We start from the raw sequence: 12,762 nt of genomic DNA on the forward strand, positions 1-12,762 counted from the left end.
CATAGAAAACAGTATCAACAATCATCGACATGATTTGAAGTATTTTGTGGCTCAGCTCATAATCCAAATATATTTAGCAGTACAATTCATTGTGGGCTCTAGGTCGTATAGTTTCAGTTAATATCTTGACTTGCAGATGAAAGAACATTGTAGCTTTTGCTAAATCTCCAAAATGTAATCAACAATTAACACCACATTTTAAAAGCTTTGGTGATTGGCTAAAAAGAGTCACTTTTAAATGGACACTGATTTCAAAGTTGCAGAATTATAAAAACAAATTACAGTTCATGAGATACACTGAGCTCACATTACTTAGTCCAACAGATAAAACTGCACTTGGTTCCATGTGATATCAAGTCAAAGACTTGGTCCAACACAACTGCTCTCATTCACTAACCTCACTAAAACCATTGAGAAAGTTCACAAAGATAGATCAACTCAACTCATTGGTGCAAAGCATCAAAGGCACATTTTTACAATATTAACTTCAGGAACTGTTCTGGTGTTTATGAAAAATTATAACAGTTTTTATTTGATAGAGAAGTGCTATGAGGCATTTTCATAACCAAATAATTTCAAAATGTGAAACACATGCCATTTTACAGTTGGAAAAAAATGAAATGTGTAATCTAATTAATATTCTCAAACATCAAAGAAAAAGAAAGAAATTTCAAACAAAATATTAATCCAAATGGCTTCCATTTTTGAACAGCAGATTTGTAATTATTGAAAAAACATAGCTGCCAAATGAATGGAATCAGATACTTCGTTGGCCAGAATATTTATCATAATCTACTATTGAACAGAAGTCGCTGTGAGACAGATTCATTAAAACCTTTAACTATGTTGTCTGTAAACATGCTCTGAAGGATAATTTCATGCTTATCCAATTTGTGAGACTATGGCAGGAAGGTTGGCAGCATGGTAAGTTGCCTGTCAATTTTTCATACACCACAGTGACATCATTCAAACAGAGAACAACTACTGTGAGACAAACCATCATCCAGTGGTAGCCTGGAGTCAACAACCTGATTAGAGCATAAGAGTTGTGGGTCATAGGCACCCACAAGAAAATGCAAAAGAGCTGTGCACTGCCCATTTAGAAGGCAGCTGTATTAGTACAGACCAGTCACAAAGTTTTTTCTGAACTAAATCGGGATATTTTTAAAAAACCAAGACTAAACCCACACAGGCTACAATTCAAAATAACAAATCACTGTATTTCATCTTATTGAGATTTTTGCTCACTTTTCAATCTCCTTCATAGAATCTTCTTTCTCATCAAGAAAGCAACAAAACTTGAGAGATGTAAATCACTAAATCATCTTCATTATTATTTCAGCTTCCAATGTTGCTGCTGGAAAAAGGTTCCTCTCAGCTCACCAAGTGTTCATAATCAGGCTGAAAACTCATCTGAAGCAAAACGGAAAAGTTTGAAGAAGTTGTCATAGTTTTCATAACAATGAGAAAATTCCTTCCACTAATCAAATTTCAGGTAAAAAAGTTCTTCTCTTCTTCCTTGAGAAAATTCTTTAACTGCACACATTCTTCAAACATCAAATCCCCATCTACAAGAAATCACTTACACAAATTCTGAAAATGAGCTCTTTTTCATTGTCAGTGAAAATGGTTTGAAAGTTGTGTAGACACTTTCTTCAAAGTACAAATCATTTTTCACCAAAGTTTATACTGTGCTGCAAGTAAACTGCCATTTTGTTGTGGTTTGCCTGCTTTGTTTCTCTGTTGTCCTTGGCATACTGGCTGAAAACATAGGGGGTGGACGTGCAGTACTGTCTACTATAAATGATGTACCTGACAGATGCACAGCTGTGTTTCACAGTCTTTTACTTTCACTTTTCACAACCTCCCAATAATACACGGTTATATATGGGCAGTGCACAATTTCCCATAAGGCTCATTACTAGTTTCCAGGCAAACATCCACATACTGCTACAATAGTTTTCTGTTGAACATCTACAGCAATAAAAACATAACCAAATAATTCACAGTTCTTTCGGAATAATCAGGTACATATGGAACAGACACTGTCATTGCTTTAACACATGGCCTATTCGTGTACCACTTACATCACTGTTAAGGTGATGCACCGTGGTTGTTCTAACCAACACAGCTTCCTCGACTGAAACTTGGCCATGAACTGACTGTCTCATGACCCTTATATATCACCACAATAATAGGTACCAAAACTACACATTGTTCAAAGTTAAATTTACAGAAATTGCAATTAAAATCAGTTAACTGAATACATCTAAAAACTCCGTCTTTTTAACAGTTTCTTCTACTACAAGAGTTAGGCCGAATTTTTTGTTTTAATCATGAAATTCATATATATAGTTATGCAAGCAACACTTTTGTCTAATCTGTTAATTACCTTAGAATTAATTAAGGGCTCGCTTTGCTAACATGTGTCCAACTAGAGCCAAATAGACACTTTACGAATACTAGCATTTCATATTCCAAATGTTTGCAATTATTACAAGATTTTTATTTGCTTACAAGTCAACAATAGAATTCAAGTTACATGAAAATGAGAGATTTTGCCCTATACTAAAAGATACTAACTTTGGAATACTCAATATAAATTAGAAAATCAATTACATAAACAAAATTCAACCTGGTGTTAAATTCTTTAAAACTGAGGGCCAACCTTTCTCTTTTATGAAAATGCATGTTATATTCTTATATGTTAATAATAATTAGTTAAAAGTGAAAAAACGAATTTTAAGGAGGCATATGGCAAAACAAGGGGGAAGTAAAAATTATCTCAGCTTCCTTCGTCACAACTTCTCTTTTGAATGTTTTGATATGATCATCATATATCGGCATCATGATGACTAAGGCTGCAACAGGGGAAAGAAACTGCACAACCCTATTCAGTTTTTTCAGCAGAGAATTACAAAGCATTGTCAAGATTGACCTCTGATGCACAGCTCAAAAACAATGTCTATTGAGTCAAGTATGGCAACTTTGCGCTCTTAATAAAAGCAGAAGTTTAAAGTCAAGACTGCCCCTCAATTGAAATCAGTAATGAACAATTTGAAGTGAAGAGCACAACATTATATAAAAAGATGTCCATTTTTATGTAACCATGATTTTTATCCATCCCAAAAAAGTACAATTGGGAGCTGGGAGTTGGGTTTCCAACCAGATATTTGGGATGACCTTACCTAAACTGGGATATCAGGCAACTATGGTCAACACAGAATCCAAGCCTCCCCATTATCAATGTGGCCTCCATTACAGATGACGCTAACATCCCTCCCCCAAAGCACTGGTCTGTGGAGATGGGTACCGGAAAACACAGAATGGGTGCTCAATCAGTGGGGTAGGATTCCGTTCACTGATGCATCCAGGAGTAACCTGGCATCTAATGATTGTCAAGGAAAGGTGTGGAAGTAGCAGGAAACTATGAGACTCAGAGGGCCTTAGACACGGGTTCACAGGTAGATGCCGTGTTCCTTGACTTCCGCAAGGCGTTCGATACAGTTCCCCACAGTCAATTAATGAACAAAGTAAGAGCAAAGGACTATCAGACCAATTGTGTGATTGGATTCAGGAGTTCCTAGATAACAGAACGCAGCATGTCATTCTCAATGGAGAGAAGTCGTCCGAAGTAAGACTGATTTCAGCTGTGCCGCAGGGGGGTGTCATAGGACCGTTGCTGTTCACAATATACATAAATGACCTGGTGGATGACATCGGAAGTTCACTGTGTCTTTTTGCAGATGGTGCTGTGGTGTATCGAGAGGATGTAACAATGGAAAATCGTACTGAAATGCAGGAGTATTTGCAGCGAATTGACGCATAGTGCAGGTAATGGCAATTGAATCTCAATGTAGACATGTGTAATGTGCTGCGAATACATAGAAAGATAGCTGCCTTATCATTTAGCTACAAAATACCAGGTCAGCAACTGGAAGCAGTTAATTCCATAAATTATCTAGGAGTACGCATTAGGAGTGATTTAAAATGGAATGATCATGTAAAGTAGATGCCAGACTGAGATTCATTGGAAGAATCCTAAGGAAATACAATCCAAAACCAAAGGAAGTAGGTTACAGTACACTTGTCTACCCACTGCTTGAATACTGGTCAGCAGTGTGGGATCTGTACCAGATAGGGTTGATAGAGAAGATCCAACGGAGAGCAGCGCACTTCATTACAGGATCATTTAGTAATCGTGAAAGCATTATGGAGATAATAGATGAAGTCCAGTGGAAGACTCTGCAGGAGAGACTCTCAGTAGCTCGGTATGGGCTTTTGTTGAAGTTTCGAGAACATACCTTCACCGAGGAGTCAAGCAGTATATTGCTCCCTCCTACGTATATCTTGCGAAGAGACCATGAAAATAAAATGAGAGAGATTAGAGCCCACACAGAAGCATACTGACAATCCTTCTTTCCACGAACAATACGAGACTGGAATAGAAGGGTGAACCAATAGAGGTACTCCGGGTACCCTCCACCACACACCGTCAGGTGGCTTGCGGAGTATGGATGTAGATGTATGACAGACTGACTAACTTTTACTGTATGCTGCAATGCAATTCAAAGTGATGCAGATACTACTTTTTGCTACAGTCACCAAGATCTGTAAACAATTGTAACATCCATTGACTGTGTAAATCTGCCCCTCAGTCATGGAACAATTTGAGGACTGCTGTGTGAATTTCCTCTTTGATGGAAAATCTCTTTCCTGACATATATCCATCCAGCTTGCTGGAAAGACTGAATGGTCTTCATCAAATTGTTGGCACTGTTTCACTACGACTGGATGCTACATTGCATTGCACCTCATTTGGGACATACACTGCCAGAATTTCATGGCAAATTTGTGTGCAATTTAGATGTTTTGCCAACAAGAACCATACTGTTCCCTGTACTTCAAGTTTGGAGTGCCATTTCACTCGCACAATGTGATGAACCTGTTGTCTGTACTGCAGCAGAATTGTCTCTGCAGGAAATAGGGAACATGCCCACTCTTCCAGCAGTGTGCCGTGCCTGTTGCGTAATGGTCTTAGCATGAGATGATGTGTAACTTAATTTCAGAAGTCCCTATACCTCAAGTATATCTCTTGAATGAATCAGTAACCATCCAAGACCATTTCTTCAGCAATTCTTTTGGATCAGTGCTCATTGTGTAGAAGCAGAAGAAGATACACACATTTACGCGAGTCAGGAGGCAACGGTTCAAATCTGTGTCCAACCTTTGCTAAAGTTAAGGAAATTATGCCTTCCCTCTGCAACAGAAAATTCTCTGGAATTAAACAATGCTAACCTGCATTTTGTTCTGTAGGTAGTGCAACATTCTTTAATAATTCTCCTGATACTGTGTTACTATCACATTTTTACTGTTGCATGATGTTTGCTGATCTCACTTGGTGATGGGGTGGTAGGGTCAACCAATAACCCTCTGGAAATTTATACAGTGAGATAATCACCAGCCTATATGGTCCCAGGTAGGGAGATTGGGGCCCACCCAAACAGAACCCTGCTTGCCTCAGTACAGCATATTCCATAGCAGTTACTCAGTAATGATTGTTTCACTTGAATAGCCAATCCCCTTAACCCTTATTGACAAATTGTGCATCTTCAAAATTATTTTCCTCCTATAATTTTCACAGTTCAGCCAATAAAATCAAATTTCCATGCACTATGATGTACAATGTTCCATTACTGTGTCATTGGATGGTAGGCAAAAGCATGCCCAGAGCTTAGAGTAGCAATAGACTGTTCATGTTAACAAGTCCCCAGCTCATGAAATCCATGTTTGACAAATGTGCACCCAGTCAATGAGACTGATCTCATCAAGATGTTCAACATTTGTCATGACCCAAAAATCAAAAGTGGAATAAAGAATAATGAGGGCAGAGCAAGCATTTAACATGCACCCTGCCCCAAACCCCCCACCAAATGTTTTCTGGAAGTTGAGGAAGACAATTGTAACCTGAGAACTATTCTCGTCTGAGGTTCTAATTGCACAGCATTAGTTCATGCTGACTATTTACTGAACTTTGTTGCTTTTTGTTTCAGTCTTAATCTTCAACAAAATTTTATATGTGTGACCCAGACACATATGAGGAGCTTACATGCAAAGGCAAACATGTCTGGAATTTAAAATTAACGAGACACACAATGGATCAAAACAAACAGGATAAGCAGAACCTAAATAATCATATAATTTAAGTCACACTGTTGTTCTCATGCAGAGCAACAGTTTGTGCTTCTGTGCTCCCTCATAATATGTAACCTAGTACTAATAATTGTTTTTACAAGGACACAGTTACTTATACACTGACTGCATTTTTGATAGAATAGGAAAACGTCTAAGAAAATGGCCCACAATTGTAACGAAAGAGGAATACAATGAGATCTACAATCAGTGAATGAGTTAAGAAACGTTGCTGACAAATATGAAATCCCTATCTAAGGGCCTGCAATATCTACATTACATATGTGAAATAAAATGTATTTCCATACACAAGTACAAAGCTATGGGAAACACTCGTACTGATGTTGAGGCAACTGCCTTCTGGAAATCCCAGCTAGATGTGAAAGAGCAGATGAACCATTACAAAACCCTTTCCTTGGACAAAATCCAATGTACTCTTCACCCACACAATCTAAGATAACAGGAAAAATAATGTTGATGGTTTACAGTAAACTATTTTTTAAGAAGACTGGTGAAATCACTAGGAATAAGTTGGAACACAACCATCACTGAATACTTCTAAAGATAGTTAATGCCACAGTTACATTTCAAATAATTGTGAAGTAACAATAAAACCTGAAATTTGAATAAAACAGTGAAAACAAATATTAGAGCTACAGTTGCCAATTTACAATCTAGTACTACTAATCCCATGTTCCCTGTGACATTAACTGTCTTTAGGTGATTTCCATGCATCAATGCAGCAAGCTGTAGAATGATAACTGTAACTGAATGCAGAAAATTAAGAATTGGAAATATAACAATAACAGACACAGTGTAATCCAATGAGCAATTGTACATTCACTCACTCATTTATATTTCATTTGTACTGAATAACCTTGTCTCTGAGCTGGAATTTATAATGCCAACACTTTTAGGGACACCAGTTGTGACATTTCACACCTTCCAGAAGCACATGAAAATATTCTGAATTCAAATTTTGAAGATGGAACATATTGGCACTATAATACACAGATGGAACATGATTCAGCAGCAGAAACTTATTACAAAACTAGATACTGTTATAAAGAGGAGATTCCTGATTTTGTTTATATTTTGCTGTAGCATCTCAATATGATCCCTGTGTTTAGACGCATCTCTACCAATTCAGTTACAGTTATCTTGACAGAGAGAACACTTAAAATAGCAGAATGTCTGTGCTAGTAGTAAGTGGCATACATTAAAATCTTTCACATCAGATCTCTTAAAGAGGTTGAATTGCAATCACACAATTCCATTTCTGAGATTTAGAAACAGTTTATGTTGGGACCACTATAAAACCACTTACATGCTGCTTTGGTCCTTGAGATGTGCCAACACTAATTTCAATGACTCGGATGGCTTGCTGTCAGATGCATTTTGATCTTTTCTGGTGTCCTAGAGCTTTGGTCATCATGTGGTAGTTTGGTTTCAATGATCATACTTGTTGTCTGCGAATATTCTATCATAAAAGTGTTCTGATAGTAAAACAAGTAGAAACATGCAAAAACTAAGCTCATCTGTTATGTTTCCAAATCGTTGTTCACCCAGAGAGGTGCTGGTGAGTATCCACAACAATGACGGCCTTTACCTAAGAGAGTTACATTTAAATAGGTTTCATTTCTTCTGCTGCCTTTGTAGCAGTGAGTCTATAGTACACTGTGTGCCTCTAGTAGTGAGTTTGTAAACTTGATCAAGTTCATGCCATATTGCCTCCTAATAAGATGGAAGGAGGAGGTCGGAATTGAGAAAAGTGCTGTAATTATAGCTCTGCAGTGCAAAGGCTATTCTAGCAAGGCAATAGTAACAAAATTTGGCTTAACCAAGCCTACAGTGGTGTATACATTGCACCAGTTCAAGCAGACTGGTGCCAGCACAAGTGTTTGACAATCTGGAAGACCCAGAGTAACACTGTAAAGCAAAGATTAGTTCATTTGTGTACAGAGTAAATGGGAGGACCCTTCCTGCACCTCAAATTAACAACAAAGTAAACAATATGTGAGAAGCTCCAACTTTTGTCTCAGCAGTGCAATGACATTTATGTGACCATGACTTAAATGGATGGATAGAAAGAAATTGAACTGACTGCAATGGGTACAGCAACGGAAAAACTGGAGAGCGCAACAATGATGCGAGATGGTGCTTGTGGATGAAACAAATTTGAAATTTGGAAGCCTTCACTGAATGTTTACTCATTGACTTTGTGGAGAACATATGAAGTCAGCATGTAGTGCCAATGACAAAGAGTGGTGGAGGGTCAGTCACTGTGTGGGGATGTTTTGTGGGTGATAGAATCAGTTTTTTTAGTGAAAATTAATCGTACATTAAGGAAGGAAGGATATGACAAGATACTGATCAACAATTCAGTTCAATCTGCCAAGAGACATATTAGTTGTGGGTTGTTCTGCAGCAAGACAATGATCCCAAACAGACTTCTAAATTGTGCTGACAGTAAGTCAATAGAGGAGAAAAATTTGCGAAACTGAAGAATATGGTCTGGTGAAGTCAGCCACCTCACATAAGTCCCATCGAATAATTAAGGGAGGGAGGAAGTAGATTAGTGTTTAATGTCCTGTTCACAACGAGGTTATTAGAGACAGAGCACAAGCTCAGATTAGGGAAGGATGGTGAGGGAAGTCAACTGTGCCCTTTCACAGGAACCATAATGGCATTTGCCAGAAGCGGTTTAGGGAAATCACAGAAAACCTAAATCAAGACTGCTGGACACGGGTTTGAACCGTTATCCTCCCGAATGTGAGTCAGTGTGCTAACCACTGCACCACCTCACCCTATGGGATGAACATGGCAGGGAGATCAGAGAACTGAGGTAATGTAATGTTGAAAATCTATGGATTACGGATGTATTGGACTGTAATCTCAGCAAAAGTATTATCTCCATAACGCTGACAGTCTGTGCAGCTGTTATTAGCATGAAGGGAACTTAATGACAGAGAGAGAAAATATTTGTATTGTTAGCCTATTTAGTTTGAAGAGTGTAGTTGTCAATTAAAATAAAGTGTACAGCTTTTTTTTTCATAGGTGATCGAATACTTTTGACCTGTAGTATATACTTAGTAACAACAATAAACAGAAAATAAGCAAATATTGAGATCCTTGTCAAGGAAGGTAATTTATTTACTAAACTAGACAGGTTACAATAAAATGCATACCATGTACTCTGCTGAAAAAGGAAACTGCAACACCCTCAAGGAAATGGTCATTTTTTGTCACACGATGTGACATCATTGTAATTCAGGTCAAATGAAACACGTGTCACAGTGAAGGGTGTCCTGTCACATCACTACAATGCATACAACTCTCTGATGGCAATGCAGGTGTATATTCTCACACACATAGATGATCATAAAGGTGCCAAATGGCATCCTGTGATACATTGCCCCAAAGCATCTTGGGCTGTTTGTTGCAACTTGGCAATGGTCCTTGCAAGCTCTGGAGAAAAAGTATGTTCCCAGACAGACAGACAGAAGCTACTCTCAGCAATAACAACAGAGTAGCACTTGATATTCCATTTGACCCCTTCATGACACCCGAGTCACTGTGCATCAGTGGTAATCTGGCCAGAACCGCTCTTGATCGCAGTCCTGCAGCAAGATGATAACAAGCGTTCATCAGAGACAAGGGTATCATCTCGAGTGCCCCAGGGAATTGTGATAAGGCCATTATTTTCTGTATACATGGATGATCTGGAGTACAGCAATCTGCAGCTGTGGTATATGGGAAGAGTGAATGTACAAGGTTATAGACAACATTTAGCTAGTCTCATGAGTGGCAGCTAGCTCTAATGTAGAAACATGTAAGTTAATGCAGATGAGCTTGAAAACCAAAACCCGTAATGTTCAAATATGGAACACACAGATGTAGACATCTTCTATTTGACACAATCTCATCATTTACATACCCGGATGGAATGTTACACGGTAATTTGAAATTGAATGAGCATCTGAGGACTGTGGTAGGGATGACAAACAGTCTGCTCTGGTTTATTGGCAGATTTTTGAAAGAGTGTGTTTCATCTGTATAGAAGACTGCATATAGGACATAACTGCACACTTTCTGAAGTACTGATGGACTATTTGCGATCAACACCAGGTCAGTTTAAAGTGAAACATCAGAGCAAGTCAGAGGTGCGCTGCTAGATTTGTTACCCGTAGGTTAAAATAACTAACAAAAATTACAGAGATGCTTCAGGAATTTAAATGGGAATCCCTGAAGGAAAGGAAACGTTTGTTTTATAGAAAAATATTGAGAAAATTTAGACAACTGGCATTTAGAGCTATCTACAGAATGATTCTACTTCTACCACCATACATTTCACATAAGGATAACATATGCAAGATTAGAGCTCTTGCGGAGTCTTGTAGACAGTTGTTGTTCCTTCACTCTACTTGCAAGTGGAACAGGAAATGAATGACTAGGAGTGGTATGGGGTAGCTTATGTGACACACCAGGCAGTGTCCTGGGGTACATACCCACAGATGTAGGCACAGACCTTTTCCCACGATCCTTGACGACACAATTTCATTCACGGATTATGTTTGGTCGGTCACTGCTGTCGTGTAATGCATCAATCTTGACACGCATCTGTACTATGTGGATGTCCTGAACCTCATCTACAGGTGAGGGCACATTCCACAGACCACTGTTGATAGAAATGACGCATCACCGATATGTTGTGCCCGACATGTGTAGCAGTCCACCAATACATCCATACAGCTCCCTGCAGGCACACAATACATTCGATTCAAAATGTTTGACGCATTTCAGCAGGAGTATGTACTCTTTGGTGTGCCATGGTTATACAGTAGAATTAACGTTGCAAACACTGTTCAACCCTAAACTCAGCACAGTTGCAGCCTGCAGAATCAAAGGAGAGGGTGCACAGACAGCCCTCACGAGCACCGTGACTTCAAAAAATGAATAACTGACACTAAAACCCCTCAGCACGCACTTGTTATACCCAGGTGCCACTGAATACAGTTCTTTCCTGGCCGAACACAGGTTTGATACATCTATTCACATTATTCTATTCTCTGAAGTTCTCTTCATACCTATATGACAACTGCAACTTACTTATGTTTCCAAACTGTGAAATCCTCATTGCCTTGGAATGTGTCGTACTTATTATTATTATTATTATTGTTGTTTTTCGCAAGAAGTTGTACCACAAATATCTTTTTTCCCCATTTTGATTCAATTGCATCCAAGTGTTTATTCAATTTACCCATCAAATTTTTACCATTCTATTCTTGTCTGCACTGCTTATCATCCAATTTCACTACCACACAGCTTTACCCCAATTACCTTCAGCAACTTTTTCCTAACACTTAAATTTATATTGTATATTAATGAAATCCTTTTTCCAGAAGTGCTTTTTGTGCTATAACGATCCTGCATTTTATGAGGGGCACTCAAATAACAACTTAACACTTGCCGCAAGTTCCGTTCAGAAGTAATCACTGCACACGTTAAGGCATTTATCTCACTGGGTGACAAGATGATCAACTCTTGTTTTGAGGAAGGCAAATGGCTGCTGATGATTCCACAACTACTATCACTTTAGTGCTTCCTCTTCCAACTGAAACTGACATTCATGCATATCTTTCTTTCTTCAGATAAGCAAAGATATGAAAATCACACAGAGAAAGATTTGGGCTGTATGGAGGGTGTTGCAGCATTTCCCAGCAAAATCAGAGGAGCATACATTTCATCCAATTGGCAGCATGGGGGCAAGCATTATTATATAACAGGACGATTCCAGCTGACAGTATTCCAATAGCCTAAGGTAAAGTGCCAAAGCCAACAGTGGAAACATTCCATGTCTCCCCCAACAAAGCAACCCAAAACTGTTCACACAAGTTCTGTTAAGGCCACGATGACCTTAATGCATGACGATTACCACCTGCCACATTGTGAATTGGAGAAAGGCTACACTTCAGCGACTTGCAATGTTACCCAACCAACATCCTCCATAAAGCCTCAATCTATCACTGTGTGATTCTCACATCTTTGGCAGTCTGAAGAAAGATGTGCACGGACGTTGCTTTCAGCTGGACACGGATTCGGGTGCTGTTGTGGATCTGTCAGTGGCTGACTGTGTTCTACAGAAAAGGAAGTGATAGTTTCATCTCCCATTGGGATAAATGTCTTAATTTGTGTGGTGACTGCTTTTTAATGGAAGCACTCCATGGTTCTGTCATGTCAGGTGTTACATAAAAAACACAATTTCTAATTAAATAACAAAGCACCTAATTTATTTGAAAATTACTAGTATTACTATGTTAATACAAAACACAAAGACGGCAGTTAAACACGAAACAAAATATTTAGCAAATGTCATCCATGGCTTTGTACACACACATTCATTCTTTGGACAAAATTTTTGATGACTCTGGAGCAAAGTTCCACATGAATTTGATCCATGACATGTCTAATTTCTACTTTGAGGTATGGTATGGTTCAACTAAATGCAAGATCTGACATGCCTCCACAAAACAGTCATATGGTGTCATATCACGTGACACCAGTGGCCAG

Source organism: Schistocerca gregaria, unplaced genomic scaffold (assembly GCF_023897955.1).
Source record: "Schistocerca gregaria isolate iqSchGreg1 unplaced genomic scaffold, iqSchGreg1.2 ptg000178l, whole genome shotgun sequence".
Lineage (NCBI taxonomy): Eukaryota > Metazoa > Arthropoda > Insecta > Orthoptera > Acrididae > Schistocerca > Schistocerca gregaria.